The following is a 16,508-nucleotide window of genomic DNA, read 5'->3' as shown; positions in this document are numbered from 1 at the left end:
AACCATTGGGACTGATATTGGACTACGAGACTACGAGAAAGTATTTGATACAAAGCATTGACAGAATGCCGAATAGACCATCGCTACACTAACATAATCGAATATATCTACCAAAATAAATTCTGTATGCAGCGAGGAGTACGGCAAGGTCTCTCCAAAGACGCTTTTTGAACATGCTTGTAAGAAGGCACACACATCTGAACGAGCATGATATCAACATAAATGGAGAGAAGCTCAGTCATTTGAGATTTGCAGATGCCATCGTACTTATAGCAAATCATACGGATGATGTAATAATAATAAAAATTATATCACGCTTTCTTGGAGGTCGGACTAAAGATTAATATGAACAAGATGCAAATAATGATTAATCTGGTGCTAAATCGAAATATTGCTGTTGATGGAAGGAATATTGTGCAGACTGCATCGTATAAGTACTTAGGACATGAAATTCGGTTGGGCAGAGATAAGCAGACATGTGCGCTCCCACGTCGCATAGGATTAACCTGGGCAGCGTTTGGTAAATTAAACTATATATTTAAATCTGACTTACCCATATATCCCAAAAGAAAAATCTTTGACCAATGTGTGTTATCTGTCCTCGCTTATGGAGAGGAAACATTAACACTCACAAAAAAGGTAGTGAATAAGATTCGCTTGACTCAGAGGGCTATGGAGCGCCAGATGTTGGGTGTCTCTCTGAGAGATCGAATCCCAAATTGGGATCCCGAAACGAAATAATAAACGCAATAAAAATAAGAAAGTTACAATATCTGGGACACGTAATGAGGGGACAGCGATATCAAAAGCTAAGATCCATAATGCAGGGAAAGATAAAGGGAGAAAAGAGTATAGAAAGAAGGAGAGTGTTATGGTTTAAAAATTTAAGGGATTCATTTAGATGCAGTTCAATAGAACTCTTCAGATCAGCGGTAGATAAAGTAAAGATAGTGATAATGCTCTCCAACCTCCGATTGGGAGACGGCACTTAAAGAAGAAGAAGAAACTGCAGATTGTGGAACTCAGTGGGATAGTGATGCACATCATAAAAGGTTGCTTTCAGATAGCACCTGCCACAGTTCCGACTAGTAAGGGACACATGGTCCTCCTAAAAGGGAGTCAAATGTAGGGCTAATAATAATCTGGTACCTAACTAACCTAATTCAACACTGGTACCAGAAATCAAAAAATGTGTAAATCAATAGTATTTTATAGTGGTAGCTCCTTAAACCAATATGCATTTGGAACAAGTTTTGTTGTACGAAACAACAAGTAGAGCTCCGTCATCAACTAAAGATGTCTTTAAAAAATATATAAAAACAACTTTAAACCAAGAGTTGGATCTGTTATAAAGAACGACGTAGGTAACATGCCTACGACTGAGGCTAAAGTGATAGAGACCTGGAGAAGATACTTTTATGGGTTGTTTAAAGTGCAAGCTGATTAAACCAGGCGGGAATATGTGTATCTTACGGCCGAATCCATAGTAGAAGAACCTACAGTGGAAGAAGTTACAAGAGCTATTCCCAACCTAAAAACCAGGTTTATGTGGAGAGATCCCGAAAGGAAAGCGGCCACTGGGAAGACCAAAGAAACGTTGGAGATATAATAATGCACGGCATTTACGTATCTTAAATATCAAATGAGTCAGGAAACAGATGGACTGCAGCAAGTAGAGGCAGATTGTGAAGTCAGCGAGGACACCCCGGGTTGTACTGCTAGAGAGAAGAAAAACAAAATACATAATATGTAACTCACCATATACCATTTTGATAGGATTTATCAACGCTTTTAGAGCTGATTGACTACCCGAGTAAATAATAAATTACTTATATCATGATCCTGAATTTTAGCTTTGTAGTGTGTCTAGCTTTCTAATACGTAGTGTCATAACTAGTGACGAAGACTATCAAAGTTGTTTGAAATTTTCTTATCCTTAATGTTGCAGTAATATGGGTCTACATAATCTGATATTAGTCCAGGAAATGATGATAAAAATGTAGAAAACCTGTGAATTTTTTTATATGCATTGATTTACTTGAAATTTTGACAGTAATTAAAAAATAGCTCAAAGATCAAAATTTATACTATGGTAATGTTTTTTTTTGTGCAGGATTCGTTCTTCGTACTCCCGACGATAGTTCCCAAGGTACTTTAAAATGCCCTCTCATCGCCGAGTCTACGCCGAACGCCTAGCTGCTAAACCAGATCCTCCTCTGTCATATAGCGATCAGGAAGCGGAATGGCCACTGTAAGACCGGCATCACTTCTTAAGCACTACCTTTATTCATTCATTCTCTATTCATCCACATTCATCATCAAGGAGGCTCACTGTCTCGTTTCAGGTATCGCGTGGAAAACCCTCATCACTCCTAGTACGGCATCACCCTCAGACAGGCATTTCCTCCTTCCCCACAGTCTGATTCATGCATTCTAACTCATACAATCTGGCCCACTTTTCTAGCTTCAACTTCCAGCATCTTTCCCTCTTACCTTTGCCGTTGGTCCACCTGTCTTTCTTCCTCTTCATCGACTCGGACACTGTGACACATACAACGTATGTGTCACAGTGTCCGAGTGTCCACAGTATAGGCATGCATCTGTGTCAGCCTTTCCGAAACTAGAGAGGTAGGCCCTACAACACCCGTGTCCTGTAAGCACCTGCGTGAGGAAATAATCCAGTAGCCTGTGGCCACAGTCCACCCAGTCTCTTATGTCCGGGATCAACATCTTGCCATCTTTCAATTGATCTTTCCATTTCCTGTCTTCTCTCGGCCATAGTAAGGTTTGGGCCTCTTCTCTCATAGAGCTCTTTTATTTCCACCGCCAAAACATGCCACGTAACACATCCAGTGATGGTCCACAAGGCAGCCGCAGACACAGTCCTGTAGGCGCATGCCACTCGCAATAGACTTGTTCTGTTCACTCGTGTCATGAGCCTTCTATAGGCCGTTATCTCTATCTCCCATATATATTAAAAGCACATATTACCGATATGGTAATATGTGCTTTCCTCTTAGAGTGGTTACCAACATAACTCGCTGTTTTACCACAAAAAAAAAATATATCAAAAAAACATGGTAGTCGCTAGAACAGTAAATTTTATGACAAAAATTTTCCATAGAGTTTTTTCAAAAAGTCAATATTTTTGGAGTTATTTGTCACAGAATGTTCACAAATTACACGTCAAAAAAAGCATGTTTTTAAACGGTTTTTCTCGAATAACTCCAAAAATTTATATTTTATCGAGAAAACTGTATGGATATAAAATGAAGCTTACAAATCAAAGATATTCTTTTTTTATTATTACCATAAACTTAATATTAACAAAGGTATGGCTGTTCGAAAGTAGACTTTAATTCATCTAATACAAAAATCCAAACACATGATGATGAATAATCGGAAAACGGTAAGTTTTCGTGGAAAATTTAGAAAAACTACTGGTAAAAGTGATTTGAATAAAAATTAAGGTAAGTTATAACTAAAACAAAATCCGCTTATATTTTTTGTGACGCAGAAAGTAACAAACTCACTGAAAAATCAACAATTCTGTTGTTGAAACAGAGCGTTTAATTCATAGAAAAGTATACTCGGATTACAAAAATTCAACAGCGAAAAATGTTTCTAGTGGTCCACCAAAAAGTAGAATAGATTTACGTTTTATGCCCAACGTAAATGACGATAAATCTGATCGGTGTGTTGGATGAGATTCGGAAATTACAGTTATTTTGGTTCTTTTATTATACGAAGTATATTGGAAAAATGGAGAAAATGTATTGTTTGAAGTAGTGTGAGTCAAATCCAAGAAATTGATATTTTCTATGTTTTTATACCTAGAGGTATTTCAGCTGTAATTTCATTTCTGCACTTGGGAGTATCTTGGGTGTCTTTTATATTCATCTCTATTGTTATACGTCTTTTGTTGTTTTCTTTCTGATTATTTGTTAAATTGTTTAAACACGCATTAAAATCTAACAAAAGGGGATGACTCTCTACGCAAGAATTAAAGATTCTAGTTTAAATCAAGAAACATATTGTCAAGGTTAAGAAAATTGTAAAGAAAAAAATACCAACGTCATAAACGTAAAAACAGAAATAAGGAACAACTTCTTCTTCATTCCAGGATTTGCGTTTCCTGTTGCCACATTAAACTTAGATCTATCTTTTCAAGGGACGTTTAATATTTCTTCTACTTTGCGGTTTGTCATTTAGTTTTTTTTTCGTATAATTCGCCTTTTTCAACTAAAATTGTGATTAATTTCCATTAAAAATAGTATCTAAATAATATAACAATGCCACAAGAAAATAACTTCGGAAAAGTCTTGTAATACTTGATTCACACCAACATAGGTTGATTCACACCAACAGTCACAGAACGATCAGATCACAGTCAAATCATCGTCAAGTGAAGGGGCAACCCATTCACACACACATTCAGGTCGACCAAAATACCTACGAGAAAAACACTCCACAAAATAGCATTACTTTTGGAAGAAGAATAAGTGAGGCTTCGTTGAGTGTGGGTACACAAAATATTTTTATCGAGGAGAGAAGAAGGAGATTTCGCAAAGTTGTACCCACAACTAACATAGTGGACGACGGGACAAAATTCGTACAGAATCTTCGCATGTGGCATTGTGATTTTCTTAATTTTCTGTCTCTGATTAAAGACAACATAACGAAGAAGGACACTCACTATAGAAGAGCAGTAACTTCTGCCAAAAAGCTTATTAATAGCTACCTCAGTTACCTTGTTTTAGTATTTTCCCAATTTCCTGCAACGTTTTTAATTTTCGCTGAGAATCAGAGTATAATGGATGATCGATGTGATTAAACCATAGAGTAGTCATTCTTTACGTACGCTCTCAATTAATTTTTCGTTCTCCATTGGAAACAAAAGCGACGAAAATATGATAGCAACACCTGAAAACATGTGGCTGACTGACTGTGTCCTATTCACACCAATCCGGCAGTTCCGTCCAGTCAAAATCAAGTTACAGTCTTGATCGCTGGCAGAGCAACCGGACGGGCAGTGGTCTTGACGGTACCGTCACTGTCACTGTATCGTGCCCCTACTTGGGAATTACCTGATTGGAAATCCGCAGAAGCAATATTGACTGTACCGTCTCTAACTGTGACGTTACTTTTGGTCTGTACAATCTTTTACACTCTTCTTAGAAATCTCATTTTGTTAGCTTGAAGTCGCAGAGTTATTTCTTTGCGCATTACCTAATTTTGACGTTTATATAACAGAGTGGGTGTGGTCGTTGTCTGTTAAAGTCATCATCATTCTCTTTGCCTTTATTCGTGTATTAAAGTCACCCATAAGAATTAAGAGTTTTTCATGAGATATTTCATCCAGGATGGTTTGCAATTTTTCGTAGAATGCCTCTCGTTCCTCTTTAGGTTTTCAGTCCTCGGGGCTATAGATAGATATGACATTTAATTTTTCGTAGTCCATTGTGATATTCATATGTATTATTCTTTCGGAGATATAGATATAACGGCAGTTATTTATGTTGTCTTTAAATTTTTTATGGACAAGTATACCTACGCCTGCTCGTGCTCGTTCTTCTTTCTTCACTCCACTGTATGCTAGAAAATATTGGTTATAGTCCCTTTGGTCTTTAACTTTCTTCTTGGTTTCTTGGATTGCACAAATGACTATGTTTTTATTTATCAGTTCTTCTAATATCTCTTGGTCTTTGTTTTTGAAAGAAGTAATGTTCCATGTTGCTAATCGGATTGTGGGATTATTTTTCCTTCTCGTTTTCCTTTTCTTTGCGTGGTTCGTCATCTTAGGTCTCTACTCGACAATACTTTTGTCCATCTGTTGTCTGATACTCATATATATATATATATATATATATATATATATATATATATATATATATATATATATATATATGTATGTATGTATATATAGGTATATCTGATATTTGACTATTGACTTCTTTCTTTATGTTTATACTTATATTTGACTTGTAAAAGTACTTCTTGTATTATTATTACACAATATAGAGATACCCATGGGATTTATTGATCTTCAAAAGGCGTATTATAGTTCCCATTAGCCAAGCTGTGGCAAGTACTAGAAGACAAGAAAATTCCACCGATTTACGATAATGCTTCAAGGGAGTTGTACGATGATATGACGAGTTCAATAAGTATTGGATACAATATTTATTGAACGGGTATACAAATCAATTTCGAAAGGTATACAGATCAGTCATCGTACAAAAATAAAAATAATAATTTTGTCGATTATCGGCAGATAATCCAAAATATTTGTATGGTTCCGTGGTTAGTTCTTTTAATACATATTTAAAAAAATTATCGATGAGCATTACATGAAAATTATATGAACATCAAAGCTAAAGTATGTAGAAATAACGAAGTTTATTCATTCACGTTTCCTTCGTCGATTTCTTTCCGTACTTCATCATATAACTTTTCTATCAATTACTGTTTTGTTTTTCATTCCTCCTTTTAAGCTAATAAAATCTTAATTATTTGTGCCATATCTCAATCGCTATAAATAAACAATAAACTCTAAATAAAAATCAATGGTTATGACCGTCAAAACATTTGAATAATTGGTGCATTCGTTGCACGACAAAGCGATGATAAAAACCGTGACCTAGGATCTCTATCTCACCGTTTACGAGCCGATAACTCGACAGCTCGTCACATCGAAGACGCATTTTTATCACAATCGCGCAACCACCAGAATTTGAAATCATAATAGGTAGCCTAATTGTATGTAAGTACGGAAATAAAATGTTTTTTCGTCAGTTGCACCAATACGTCTGATTGGAATTCGAAGAAAACGATTTTAAAAGTAACTAAACAATTTTTGGTCTGTAATAACTTTCTTTTAAGTATTCACACCAGTCTTGCAGGATTAGTAGCGTAGGAAGGATAAGTAAAAGTAAGACTAAACAAATAACGAACTTTAAAATCTTTGTACAATTTAGTGAATTTCAAGAAATGTTTTAAACATTTTAGAATTTAACGTATTACGTGTTAGGGACCCAGTTATTTTCCGGTAGCGACCAACGGCTTCGAGCAGATGAGTTGGTAGTGGTAGTTGGTGATAGGGCACTGTTTTGTCCTGGGGTTGGGAAATTAAAGGAACCAAGGATTTGGTCAATGGCGTAAGAATCAGGCAGACAATGAAAAATCACCTGATTATATTCCCTTGTTAAAATGATAGAGCTTGTGATCGACCAAGCCGATGTTAGCGTCCAAGCAATCTGTGGCTAGAAGAGACCGTATTCTTCCTCTTCTTTCTTTATATAATCAATTTTGCTTGTTCATTCTCTATGGAATATCGTCACTCCGTCTCTTGCGCGACCGGCCGATATTTCTTCCACTACTTGGTGATTTGTCCTTTGCTATTTTAACTACTATTGTGTCCACCACTCTACTGATGTGGTTATACGGTCTCTCAGCGTGTTTCTTTTAATTCTTCTGAGTGTTCTCATTTCTACTGTTTCCAAGATTCTTTGTGTTTCGGCTGTGTTGGTCTTGTTTCTGATGCATACGTCATTATTGGTGTTATACTGTCCTTCTCCTATATATTATTGATTTCATCTTACAGTTATGCCTCAGTGATGCCATGTAGTGTTTTTAAATCATCCTGCTAATTTATTTATTCTTTGTACTTGATCTTTTACTTCTTTTTTAAAATATTCATAGCTGGACAGTATAATCCCTAGGGTCTTTATTACCATTACTTGTTAAATGCCAACTCCATTGACTTCTAGTTACATCTTGTTGGTTCTTTACTAATTACTAGTCTTCTAGTTTTTTGAGTTAAACTCGTCATGTTAAATTCTTTTGCTTTTTTATTAAACCTGTGAACTAGGTTTTAAAGACTATCTTCATTTTTGGCTATCAATATTGTATTGTCTGCGCAACAAAGAATTTTAACTTCATTGTTCGAAATTTTAACTTATTGACGCTTTTTATGACTTCTACCATGATTAGATTGAATAGCATAGGGCTTGGTAAATCCCCCTGTCTTATTTCATTGCCTATATATATATATATATATATATATATATATATATATATATATATATATATATATATATATATATATATATATATAAGTTCCGTAAGTTCTCCATCTATTCTAACTTCCATCTTGTTTTAATAGACATTTTCAATTGTTTTTATAATATTTAGCGGGATCTCCTTATTATACAATAGATGTAATACATCGTCAAATGCCTTCTTCAAGTCGATCAAATATAGGAATGCGGGTCTATTGTATTCTAATGCTTTTTCTGTAATCTATTTTATGAGGAATATTGCAGCTGTACACGACTTTCCCGTACGGAAACTGTCGCCAGATTGGACTAATCAGAGCATACATTGTCACTACAGCATTTCCATAAGAAAGTTAGGCAGATTACAGGATGTTAGAAGAATAAAAAGATTAGACAAAATAACAAATTATCAACAAATAATAATGAAATTCGCATGGCCTGAGAAGAATATATCAAAACCAAGTGTCTATATGACCGAGAGAATATACCAAATCTCACCGATTTCAGTCATTCTTTAGGATAATCTATACTAGTATAAAAAGTATAAAACTAATACTAGTATAAAATGATATTCTCCTAAAAAGGAGAATATCACCAAAATGTAATAAAAAAAAACGAAAAGGAGCCATAGAAGATAAGGGTTTTAGTGTTTGGAGCGGAATTCGAAATGCTGGTAAAATATTCACACTTGCTAGAGAGCTAAAATTACAAATAAATGGCAGATGAACATGTACAAGCTAGAAGCCTAGGGCACTTGAGGAAGAAGAAGTACCTGATCAAAATTCTCACAAAATAGTCATTAAATATTTATCTATTTATAAGATTATTTCCATTTTTATGGTTTAAATATACCTAGTAGCTAATTTCAGAGAAGTTCACTGACCTTTTTTATTGCAAATGGTTTAAACGGTCTCGGTATAAATGTGTTAAAATCAGATATCTATTGGGCTAGATTTAAGCCTTTTAGGAAGCAGTCGCACTGAAACCTTACGTACACAGCTAATTACCTCTTATATCAGTGAACCAGCACCTATAGAACTTGAGATTATTTAATAATTTCATACACGTGTGGTGTGACTACAAGATCCCAACAGTACCTATCATCTTGTATTAAATTTCTTGAATATTGGTTTCTTTTTAAAATTCCCCCATTAAAGAAAGGTAAAGCAGTTGGACCAGATGATATAATTGCAAAAATATGATTGCCTGAAGATAATTTTTCGTTATCTAATGTAGAACTCATGGTACAACTGACGCAAGTACGATAGGTCCAGATACAAAGTGCTGTGAATTCCCCCATCAATTATCTCCAAAACACCACTAATTTAATACTTATACTTGGTAGGTGTTGTAATCACAATGTTCTGGATTGTTTAAAATATATTTATGAGGAAGCTTTTCCAATCTTAAAGTATATAATTTTTTTGTTAGGAATATTTAAAATAATAACAAAAAAGTATTAATTGAACAAATATTAATGGGTTTACCCTATTTTTGTTTCTATTATTATTATTATTTTTTACTATTATTTTTTGTTCTTTTATTTTTTTTGTGAGATTGATGGTCTCTTAAACATGCATCACTGTTGACCATGTTGTTATATATATATATATATATATATTGTTATGATTGTTTATTTTGAGTTCAAACTTAGTTTATTGAGCCAATAAAAAAGAATTATAACTTATTTGTTATCAAAAGTAAAACAATCCTTATATTACCTGTGTTCGATGGATTCAAAAGATTTTCTAGTTGTCTTTTATCGGGATAGAGAAAAAAAAAAGGATAAGAATACAAATATATTATATTACAAAGATTTACGTTTCTTTATTTTATCTGAACGAATAAAACAATTATTAAATTCTGTCGTTATCTTATCTATCAGCATACAAGAAAATATATCAAATTATTATGATAATAAGATTATAAAGCTACATACATTTATATTACGTGAAAAACCAATTTTACTTAAAATTTTCTTTACTTGAAAAAAAGAAACCACAAAACTTTAAACTTTTGATTAGCCTAACAAAACCTCAGTTCTTAAATTTGAATGCTAATGACCATGATGTCGAAACGATCCTTCACAGATATAAAATTCAATTGTACAAACACTTACAGTTTATTTTCTTCTTGAGTTGTATGTTGGAACATACCCAGAAAAATCCAGTCTCCTCAAAGATGTGATCTCCCCTTTTTGGCACCTCGGCTCCTTCTTTACGTCTCTGCAAACCTCCTGCAGACTACACACAAAACACCTGATTCCCTTCTCCAAACTCCGCTACTTATTTATGACACCAGGACCTCCTTTTGTCAACTTCATGCCGTAAGAATACTTTCACATATACTTTATAAAAATGCCCACGGTAGATACAAGGACCTCTTTTAATCTACTTGTTATCTCCTTCTTCAAACTATTCACTTCTTTTCGTTACGCCGGTATCCAAACTCACGAACCACACCCTATCTTGAGACACACGACTGTTTCCTTTCGATGACCAAAATATGACTCACTTCTCCTGTCTCATCATCGACTCCCAAATTCCCATTTAAAAACGACCGTCCAATCAAAAAGCTTAAATTGTGTTTACTATGATATTGGAAAAGCCTAATTTCGGTTTCAGAGAAAACTAAATAGCTTACTTTAAAATTGGTTTTTTTCAATACATCATTTATACATATTTCAAAAGATTAGAATATGGTTATTTAATACTCGACTCTACAAACAATGAAGAGATTAACTTACAGGTAAAATGTCTTCTAATTCTAAACAAAGGTTTTTTGATAATTTTGTTTGCAACGGAAACAGGTCGTTTGCCAAACAAATTTCTATTCTTATCTACACTAAATCTTATCTTAAATTACTATATACAATTTGTTTATATTGATTTCTTAAAAATTTATTCCGATGGATATTTTTATTTGTTTTTCTTTGGTTGGGAAAGAAAAAGTATGACAATATATATATATATATATATATATATATATATATATATATATATATATATATATATATATATATATATATATACATATGTACTATATTTTTTTTAATGGAACATCTTGTATATATCATTTTGGGTCTATTATCAATAATACAGGGTGAAATTTTGAAATTATAAAGTGTGTGTCCTTATTTTAGAAAATTATAAAAACATTGGGACACGTCAACTTTTAAATTCAAATGGGCACTTTTTAAATGTAAATTTAAATGTACAGGGTGATTCACACAAGTCTATCATAGTCCATTATCTTTATTTTTAATAGAACATCTGTATATTTTTATGTTTTTAAAATCTCCTTAACAACCTGATTTTAACGAACTATTTTATATAGGATCTATTATGAATAATACAAGGTGAAATTTTGAAAATATGTATAATTTTCTTCAAGAAATTAAATACAAAACCCAATATATTGATACTTAGTTTATCCTGAATTTAGCTAAAAAAATACCGTTCAAAATGTGATGTATTTATTGCGATGTCAAAAATTATACCTACATAATTTCAAAATTTCATCTTGTATTATTCATAATAGACCATACATAATATATCTTTTAAGAAAACATTGTTAAGTAACTTCTAAAAATTTAAAAATATACAGTTTTCATTAAAAATAAAGATGATGGACTATGCTAGACTTGCGTGAATCACATTGTACAGTTAAATTTGTGTTTAAAAAAGCACATTTATATATTATTATAAAAGTCGACGGGACTCAGAATTTCGATTTTTATCGATAGGAGCCTCTGATCAAAAGATTTCGAATTTTTACCGTCGAGTTGATACACGTTTAAAATTGATTTCGTGTGCGTAACTGACATTCAAAATCACCGGTCGCTTCAAGCGTTGTTTCTGAGAGAACGGTTCATTCTACACAAAAAGCGTTAATAAAAATTTCTGTTCAAAATTATCCCAGATACATTTTTTATTTAAAACTTTTTTTTCTTCTACGTACAGAATCTTGATAAATCGATTTTTACTGCGGTTTTCCTCTGCGAGGGGGGTTTTAGGGGGAAGCCGGAGGTAGGAGTGGTAAACTTTTTTTGCATATTTTGCTGTCCCAAAATTGATTTTCTCAGCAAAATGAAGCTTGTTCGTATGATTTTTAGAGGTTCAGTGGCATTTTCGTCTCGGACGACTGGAGTAATTAGTGAGTTTTATTTGTTTGTCTCGTGATTCAAAGTTCACAGGCTTATGCAGCTAATTCCATTTCAGAATATTCATTCAGACCCTTGAGGATTATTTAATATGTATTTCAAAGAGTACATAAGGGGCCATATTTTTGTAGGGCCTTGGAAAAAAATATCTTGAATTCTCTAGGTTTTCAGGGCTAATTTTCGGTTTGAATATTGAATTATTCATTTTCTTCCACCTATAACTATCGTTGGACACGATAGAAATTAGTATATCCGCCTTTAATAATAAAAAACAGACTAGTTCTTAAAAAAATTCAAATTTTCACACTCATGGTTCTTCGCCTTCTAAAGACTATCGTTAGATTTATAGTGGACAAAGGGCTCTAAAATTCCGATTACCTAAAAGGTAGGCCTATGCGAATTTACTAATCATCAATTCATTGAATATATGAAAAAAAAATCATTTTTAAGCGCTTTTTGGCCTATTCGCACCACTCTGCGATCGGCAATTTTGAATGTCAGTTAGGAGCGCGAAATCAACTTTTTAAATAAAGTTTTTATTAATTCGAAGGTAAAAAATGCCATAGCAGCCAGTGTTTACTCCTGGTTGTCATTTACGGTTCACGAGTATGGATACATTTGCATACACAATACAGCAAAGGAAGCAATTACGGAGAAAGTGAAAAACGAGTAATAACGCTAAACTACGATTGAAAATAACGTTGACGTCATAACCATTCAAGAAACTCACGCACCATCGGAAACCGAGCTTCTTAAGAGGGTTAAAATTCCGGGATATAGCATGATTTGAGCCACTTACAGCAATGTTTATGGCACTGCAACTTACGTGCATAACAGTATACAAAATGCTAAGATGACGGACTGCAGCTGCGAAAATAATGTGTCCATAGTCTCTACAGAAGTGAATGGCGTAATCATAAAAAACATCTACAAACCACCATTAACTAAATGGCCAGGAGATGTAATAAAAGCTGTACCAACCTACAGTTTACATTGGGGACTTTAACAGTCACCACAACAAATGGGGATATGGAAACAATGATGAAAATGGGGAGAAACTACTGGAGTGGGCCGAAGAAAATAATATTCACCTTAGGGCTACAACCTAAAGGCTACAACCCTGATCTATGCTGGGTTTCCACTAACTCACAGATGCAACCACTCCCAAGCTCTCGAACTGTACTTCCCAGTTTCCCTCACAGCCAACATCGACCTGTCATAATCGAACTAGGCATACAAATTCCTATCGTTGAATCCACGCCGAGACCCCGTTGGAATTTTAACAAAGGAAATTGGCCCGAATTCACCAAAGAGCTGGACACCTGCATTCGCTTCATTGACCCAAAGGCCAACAACTATCAACGTTTTTTAGGAATGGTTATCTCTATCGCCAAAAAACATATCCCCCGAGGTTTCCGAAAGGAGTACATCCCAGGCTGGACGGAAGAAAGCCAAAAACTATATGACGAATTTTTGAAATCAGAAGATCCCGAAATTGGTGACAACTTACTGAAGTCACTGGACTTAACAAGACTTCATAAATGGAAGTCTACCGTAAAACATATTGATTTCTCACGTTCCAGTCGAAAGGCATGGGGACTGATCCGCAAACTGGGCGAAGCAAGCAGAGCGCAACACTTAAACAAATCAACAATTGAGCCAAATAAAATAGCCAATAGAATAATTGAGAACTCCCGAGCTCCATCTGAGAAAACTCATACATCTACCGTAAAAAGAGCTCTTAAACAACTTAAAGCAAATACTCCCGCAACATCAGAATACTCGTGCCTTCTCATTGGATGAAATAAACGAAGCGCTTAACCAAACTAAAACAGGAAAAGCAGCAGGCTTCGATGGAATGTATCCTGAGTTTATAGTCCACACTGGTACAAAAACACGACAGTGGCTCAAAAAATTCTTTAGCGACATTGTGAATACAGCTGTGCTACCCCCAGAATTCAAAAGAACAAAAATTATCGCAATCCAGAAGCCTGGCAAAGACAACAAGCTGCCTGAAAGTTACCGGCCTATTGCCTTACTCAGTTGCTGTTATAAATTACTAGAACGACTTTTATATAACCGAATATGTAACACCATTGAGGATGCTGTACCAATTTAACAAGCTGGATTTAGAAGAGGACGAAGTTGCTGTGACCAAGTGCTGTCCTTAACTACATTTATTGAAGCTGGCTTTGAAAGACGCGAAAAATCTGCCATAACATTTATAGATCTCACGGCTGCCTATGACACTGTGTGGAGAGAGGGCCTTATTTATAAGCTGATGAAAATCATACCTTGCCTCAAAACTTGTCAGCTGATAAACAATCTACTGACTAACAGACTGTTTCAGGTATATATGAATGATGCACAGAGTAACGTTAGAAAACTTAACAACGGCTTACCTCAAGGCTCAGTGCTAGCTCCTTTATTATTTAACCTTTATACAGCAGATATACCTAAAACAAAATCGAGAAAATTTGCTTATGCTGACGACCTGGCCATTGGCTTCCAAGATAATAGTAAAGAAGCAGGAGAACGAGCTCTAAACGAGGACTTAACTACACCAAGTAACTATTTTAGGAACTGAAATTTACGTCCTAACACAAGCAAAACTGAAACCTGTCTCTTTCACCTGTCGAATCAACTTGCGGGCGATACTCTCAATGTAACTCTAAATGATACAGCTATCAAACAACCCCAAACAACCCCAAATATCTAGGCGTCACACTTGATAGAACACTTACCTTCAAAAGTCATCTTACAAACGCAGCCGGTAAACTAAGAACAAGAAATAACTTAATATCAAAACTTGCTGGAACAACTTGGGGTGCTTCTGCAGATACTCTTCGGACCTCTGCTCTAGCTTTGGTTTTTTCAGTGGCAGAATATTGTGCACCAGTATGGCTAAATAGTGCACATACAAGCAAAATCGATGTCCAACTTAACCAAACCATGAGAATAATCACTGGAACAATAAAACCAACGCCAGTGAGATGGCTGCCTACTCCGAGCAATATTGCTCCACCAGATCTACGCCGTACAGCAGCATTAGTGAGAGAGTACCAGAAAATTGTAGCCAACGTACAATTACCAATACATCAAGATATCCCAGACATCTCAAAAGAGTACCAGCGACTGAGATCTAGAAATCCTCCAATACGGTCTGCCCGAAAAATTGGTAATTCCTATGATATACATAGGCAATGGACAACAAGATGGATGCCAACAGTAGAATCGGACTATATTAAGATATCCACCCCAACTCAGGGTTTCATCGGATCAAATCTGCCCCGGTCCACTTGGGCAAGGCTTAATCGTATACGTTCCGGATATGGTAAATGTGCTGATTCGCTGTTCAGGTGGGGTCGTGCAGAAAGTCCACAGTGCGATTGCGGACAATCTAGACAGACCATAAGCCATTGTGTTTCAGACTGCTTGAATCGTGCCTACCGTGGAAACCTCCAGGACTTTGCGGAATGTTCCCCAGAAGCAATTGAATGGCTATGTAAATTGGACATTAATATTTAGTGTCATTCATTCTATCTTTAGTGTTTAAATAATATATTTAATATATATGTATATATTATTGTATTTGTATATTTATATATTTATATATATATATATATATATATATATATATATATATATATATATATATATATATATATTATCGTACTGTGAAAGTCCATACGCTAAATAAAAATAAAAACTACGATTGTGGAATGAAGAACTACAAACAGCGTAATAAACAAGAAACGCAATGCTTATCTAGAACTCCTACAGAAAAATTCACAAGAAACTAAAGACATAATTACATCAAATCAAAATAGAAATTATGCTAGAGAGCTAACATGGGATAAGTTGTCGATATCGATCATGATATACACAGACGACAGACGCATATGAAGTGATGAAACATTAAAATCATACAGAAAAATCTTTGGCTAATCTGATTGTTATCTAAAAAGACCAATGGATAAACTACTACAAAACACTCTGGCAAAAATAACTACGAACACTTTAGTTAACTAATGACTGTATAGTTTCCAAAACAAAATAGATTCCGAAAAGGACGCTCATGCAGTGGTAATGTATTTATAATCAAAGAATTCATTAAAAAACGCACGGAATTTAACCTTGAAATCCATGTTAATTGCTCTTGCCGTTTGACCCCAGTATAGATTTGCCACAATCCGAATATTCTTGTCGTCAATACCTGTCTTTCGTAGAATAGCTCTGAGTTGATCATGATTGACATTGTCAAATGCTTTTCTAAAATCCATAAAGCA

This window comes from Diabrotica undecimpunctata, chromosome 5 (genome assembly GCF_040954645.1).
Source record: "Diabrotica undecimpunctata isolate CICGRU chromosome 5, icDiaUnde3, whole genome shotgun sequence".
NCBI lineage: Eukaryota > Metazoa > Arthropoda > Insecta > Coleoptera > Chrysomelidae > Diabrotica > Diabrotica undecimpunctata.
Note: the sequence above shows the minus strand (reverse complement) of the source record.